The sequence below is a fragment of the Mustela nivalis genome, assembly GCF_964662115.1.
Source record: "Mustela nivalis genome assembly, chromosome: 1".
NCBI classification, from domain to species: Eukaryota; Metazoa; Chordata; class Mammalia; order Carnivora; family Mustelidae; genus Mustela; species Mustela nivalis.
The window spans coordinates 20387472-20393471 of NC_139020.1; positions in this window are offsets into that span (position 1 = coordinate 20387472).

The following is a 6000-nucleotide window of genomic DNA, read 5'->3' on the forward strand; positions in this document are numbered from 1 at the left end:
ATAGGTTGACATTTTCAACTATGACACACAGTAATAAAGATAAATCTGTATAATAAAATATTTCTAGTCAAGATCAGGGTAAAAATTAGTGTGAAATATAAGACAATTTAGGAAATATCTAGACTGGATTTTAGATCAGGCAGAATCACCATTTCCATAACAATCTAAAGACTCTCACGACCTAGGTCATGCTTCATTCTGTTGTTGTTGCTGTCGTTGTTGTAATAGATTAACATAGAAGAGAACCCTGATTCTGAGGCAATATTATGATTAATTATATGATCCTTCTACCAAATTATTTATATTTGCATCATGTCTTCATCCCTTATTCTCTGGGTGACATTGAGCAAGTTACATAAATTTTCTTAACTTCATAGTCCATATCTATAATGACATTTGTGTCTATCACCTGGCATTGTTCTGAAGGGTTTGTGCATATTAGTCAATGTTTTTATTGTTGCCATTTAGATAAAATTTTACTCTACCTCTAAATCCCTGCAAATTTTCTATAAACATTTTACCTTACGAACATGATTTATTCCCTGAGGTAGTGATTTTTGAAATAAGACCTGATAGATGAAGAATTCCCTGAGGTAGTGATTTTTGAAATAAGACCTGATAGATGAAGAGAAAATAAGTAGTTGAAACAGATAGTATTGCTCTCCAGAGGGGTGCAAAATGTTACAAGATCTGAAAAATCAAAGGCCACTGGGACTAGAATTCAAAAAGTGAAAAAGAAAATCACCAAAGTTGAGTCTGGAAGATCAGCTGGCACTTAGAGGTCCTGTTAAGGATGTAGGAGGATGAGGTTGGTTTTTTGAACGAGAGGTGATGCAATCCAGTTTTTATTTACTTAAACAACAACAACAACAGCAACAACAACAACAAAAACTCTGTCAGCAGATTAGAAGAGGATAAGAGTGAAAGGAACGTGATTATTGCCCAGAACCTTCCAGGAGTATAAATAAGAGGTGGCAGTAATGAAGATTAAGTGAAAATCTTAAAAAAGTGGATAAATTCAAACAAATTTAGGAAATAAAATTGAAAGTATGTTTTGGATTTTAAAAAAAGCATGGGGAAAATTGTTTTCCAAGAATGAGTTAGGTTTCTGCATGCCATACTGATGGCTGGTGGTGTCCTTGGCTAGTATTAGCCTCACTAAATGAAAGCAGTTTGGGTAAAAGGACAATAGATAGACTATTTCCATATATATATGAAATATCTTTCATATATATAAGTATATATATGAAATATATATTATGAAATATATATGAAATATATATGAAAGATCTTTCATATATATAATTATATATGAAATATATATAAAATGAAATATATTTCATTTATAATTATATATGAAAGATCTTTCATATATAATTATATATGAAATATGAAATATATTTCATATATAACTATATATATGAAATATGAAATATATTTCATATATATAATTATATATACTTGTTGAGTCTAAGGTATTTCTGGGACTTCTAAGTAGAGTGGAAATATCAAGGTAGCAATTGGGCATATGGATTAGGACAACTACAAGTCTGGGACAGATGCAAATTAGAAAATCATTGGCATCATATAATCAAAGTTAGAGTGGGTGAGACTGCTGAGGGCAAGACTATAGAGTATAAAGTGTACAGAGAAGAAAGAGAAATGGGATGTCCACCATCTAACAGCAAAGTGGAGGAGATCACCTTGATAACCTGGAATAAGTAGGAAAAGTAAACCCAGCAGGAATGAAAATGCACATATATAAAAAACACTATCACTGACTATCAATACTTACCTAATAAAGAAACTGACATGTAACAGGAAAATGACTAAGAATTGACAGACCTGAGAGATATTAAAACTCAAGTACCTTACATCTTGCTTCTCTTCTATACATTATACTATTATGGGTACAGCAACGTAATTGAGTATCTTCTAAGAAAATATTGATTTATGTTACAATTCATCATTTTCCTAGCACACCACCACAAAAAATAACCAAACAAATCTACTCTTTGGCTCTTTGTGACAAGCTAGTATTAAAGGCTAACTATAAGGCACGTAGCTTGAATTCACAATGGTATTTGGCACTACTTTAACACTAAAAAAGAAAAATCTTTTTATTCTTTGTAAAAATATTTATTAGATGCCTGATTTTATTACTGATATTATGCACCTTGATGCTAAATTTTCATATGTGAGTTATGAAAAAACAGAGAAAATAATGAACAAATCTGAAATAGAAAAGACACTTACAGAAATTAATTCTCCCTATAGGAAAAGGAAATAAACACATTTAATTAGATCTAGAAAAAAATAATGATTTGATCTAGAAGAACAATGAGAAAAGATTTCAAGCTGCTCTGGATCAAGATTCTTCTAATGACTTATAGTGATTTTTCACAAGAATCATGACAAAATATAAAGAAAAATTACATCACTGCAAAATGAAATGAGAAGTGAGATAGCAAAATACAGTAAATGATTGATGTGTGAAATCGATATTTTCTTAATATATTTACAAGAAATTAACACTGAAAATACAAAAAAAAAGCTTCATTTTTTACTTTCACATGATAAATGGGTGATCCAATTTGCCTTCAGAAGATTTGGTGGTACTAAAAACTAGAATCAATATAGTTTTTCCAATCATATCTCACTACATATTTCACCTATAGTAAATATTAAAGTTAAACTGCAATGACAGACTTAGTAAAAGCTGTATTGGAGCCTCAGTAACAAAAGCTGAGAAGGCAAGTAATGTACTTTGAATAACTGGCTCGTCAGCTTTGATGGGCACATTAACTGCTCTCCAAAGATGTCTATAACTTAATCCTCAGGTTTTGTAACTAAGTTACCTTACTTGGCACATAGGAGTTACAGATGTGAATATGGTGAAGGATCTTGAATCAGACAGAGATCCTAGATTATCCAGGTAGGCTCACTCTAATCACATGAATCTTGAAAAGCAGGGAATCATCCCTTGCTGTCTTCATACAGAGATATGACAATGGAGGAAGGATCAGAAAGACACATTGTCGGGGCGCCTGGGTGGCTCAGTGGGTTAAGCCACTGCCTTCGGCTCAGGTCATGATCTCAGAGTCCTGGGATTGAGTCCTGCATTGGGCTCTCTGCTTGGCAGGGAGCCTGCTTCTCTCTCAAACTCTCTGCCTTCCTCTCCATCTACTTGGGATCTCTATCAAATAAATAAATAAAATCTTAAAAAAAAAAAGAAAGAAAGAAAGACACATTGTCAGTGGGCTTGACCTGCCAAGGCTGGTTTTGAAGAGGAAGGAAAATGGCTATGAGTCAAGGAATATGGCAATCTCTAGAAGCTGGAGATACTTCTCAGTTCACAGTTAGGAAGAAAATGAGGATGTCAGTCCTATAATTGCATGAACTGAATTCTCTCCAAAACCCAAATGATCAAGGAAACGAAACATCTCCTAAAATGTAGAGAAAGGAGAGCAAGCTGCTGACACCTTCCTTTCAGTGCAGGGAGATACATTTCAGAATTTTGACCTTCAGAACAGTACAGTAATAATTTTTTTTTTAGCCATTAAATTTTGGTAATTTGTCATAGCAGCAAGAGAAAACTAATACCTGATATCAAGAAATAAAGAAGGCCAAAATATTTGGGGTTTTTTCTTCCCAAAGTTTTTAGTAATTATTCTCCAAATATGTGATGCATGTGTATTGTGGGAAAAAAGGAACATACAAAAAAGTTTGGAAGAGGATAAAAAAATTTCCTCAATTTCAACAGCAAGAGATAATCATAGATAAAATGGTAAGTTAATAATTTCTGTCTCTGTCTCTGTCTCTCTCACACACATACAAAGGCAAAACCACATACACCAAGAGATAAACACAACACAAATATAAGTAATTCTTTCAACATTGTGTCCAAATCTAAGCAAAGGAGTTAGAGAGTGGTCAGGGGCCAGGCACTGGTAAGAATGCTGAGCTTTATCCTAAGGACCATGGAGAGTCATTGGCTAGTTGTACAATGACTGGGCTGTTCTGGTGTATTTTAAATGTAGAATCCAGTCAGAATGTGGAGAATGTCTTCCAGGAGTCATGAAAAGCTTGGACAAGCTCACCTGCGATGTTTGCAGCTCTTCAGATGAGTTTGGTAACTTAAGAGTCTGGCAATGGTAGAGACATTTAGTAGTTAGAATCTAGGTATATTGGATAGTTAAGGAAATAATTAAAAGGAAAAGCAAGTAGACAGAAAATAGAGGGATCAGAAAAGTAATGTGTGGAAGAAATACCTGTAAGTAATTGATAATATGGATATTTTAAGGAGTTTTTTTTTTTTTAAATGCTAGCATTATATCTGCAAATATCTAGCTTTTCTTTCTATTAATTTCACCTGGTTTGCAATAACTCCTTTTGACAAACAGATTTAGATCTTCTTATGGTCTCCTCCATAACCCATATTTTTTTGTATTTTTTTTTTATTTATTCTATTCTGGATTTTCTTTTTTTTAAGAATCAAGACATCTGTATATTACCTTTTGTCTATATCCATAATCTTCCTTCTCTTTGTTTTCACTTTTTGTCTTTTACTTTTGCATTCTGAAAGTTCATAGAGTCTCAACAGATTCAATTTCCAAGGTACATCATAATGTACTGTTCCTCGTTAATTTATAATCTTACAATGTTAATTTCAATGCCATATTTTTTATCCTTTTTATTTACTAGAAATAATGGGATCTGAATTATTATTAAAATTCTATAACCACTGAATTCTGGTGAAGGTGATTATTTTTCCAAAGTACTCACTTTTTAAATCTTTTTTAAAAATATTTTATTTATTTATTTGTTGGAGAGATTGACACACACAGAGTGCACAAGTAGGGGAAGCAGCAGGCAGAGGAGAAGCAGACTGCTTGCTAGGAAGGGAGCTCAACTCGGGACTCCATTCCAGAACCCTGAGATCATGCCCTGAGCCAAAGGTAGATGCTTCACCAACTGAGGCACCCAGGTGACTGGTTTTTGTTTGTTTGTTTGTCTGTTTTGTTTTGTTTTTGTTTTTGTTTGTTTTGTTTTGTTTTAAATCTCCATGACATTCTCTTCTTGAAAATATTTCAGAAGTTTTAGATTGATTTTGTGAGAGTCAGGGTATTAACACAGCTTCTGTTAATAAGGGAAGGTCTATTTAGAACAAGTTATTGACCTGGAGTACAGTTCGTGGATTCCCTTTGGACCTCACAATGTGTGTCCTGTGGGGATCCTCCAATCAGATCTTTTTTTTTTATTATTTTAAGATTTTATTTATTTATTTGACAGACAGAGATCACAAGTAGGCAGAGAGGCATGCAGAGAGAGAGAGGGAGAAGCAGGCTCCCTGCTGAGCAGAGACCACCCCCCATTCGGGGCTTGATCCCAGAACCCTGGGATCATGACCTGAGCTGAAGGCAGAGGCTTTAGTCCACTGAGCCACCCAGGCGCCCCACTCCAATCGGATCTTAATCTGGCCAGATGCTAGGTGGAATTTTACATTAGCAGGCAGCATCACAACAGCTGTGGAGAGTGGAAGGTAACTCATGTCCTCCCTTTTTCTCTTATCCCCATTAATCTCCTTGTTATAATGGGACAGATATTACTGTCCTTTCTATTTGGTTCTACCTTATGCATGTATAAACTATAGCCACGACTGTGAATGAAGCATGTTGTGTTATACACCTGTGTATTGACAGCATTCAAGAGATGTCACTAAGATTATTAACATGCTTACAGATTCAGCAGTTTCTTATATTAAGAAAGATACATACATATATTTCCTTTAAAAGCCCACACCAAATCTATTGCCACCTTCCACCACTCTTTGTTCTAGAATCAGTTCTTTTTATGGGTTCTTCTTTAATATGAATTTTATCTAATTATGCTATTTGATTTTTAATTATATAAATTCCATCCAAAATTTACTTTAGAGTATAACAATTACATCAGTACCATTTGTTAAGTGTTTCAAATATAACTTGCACATTTTAGTGT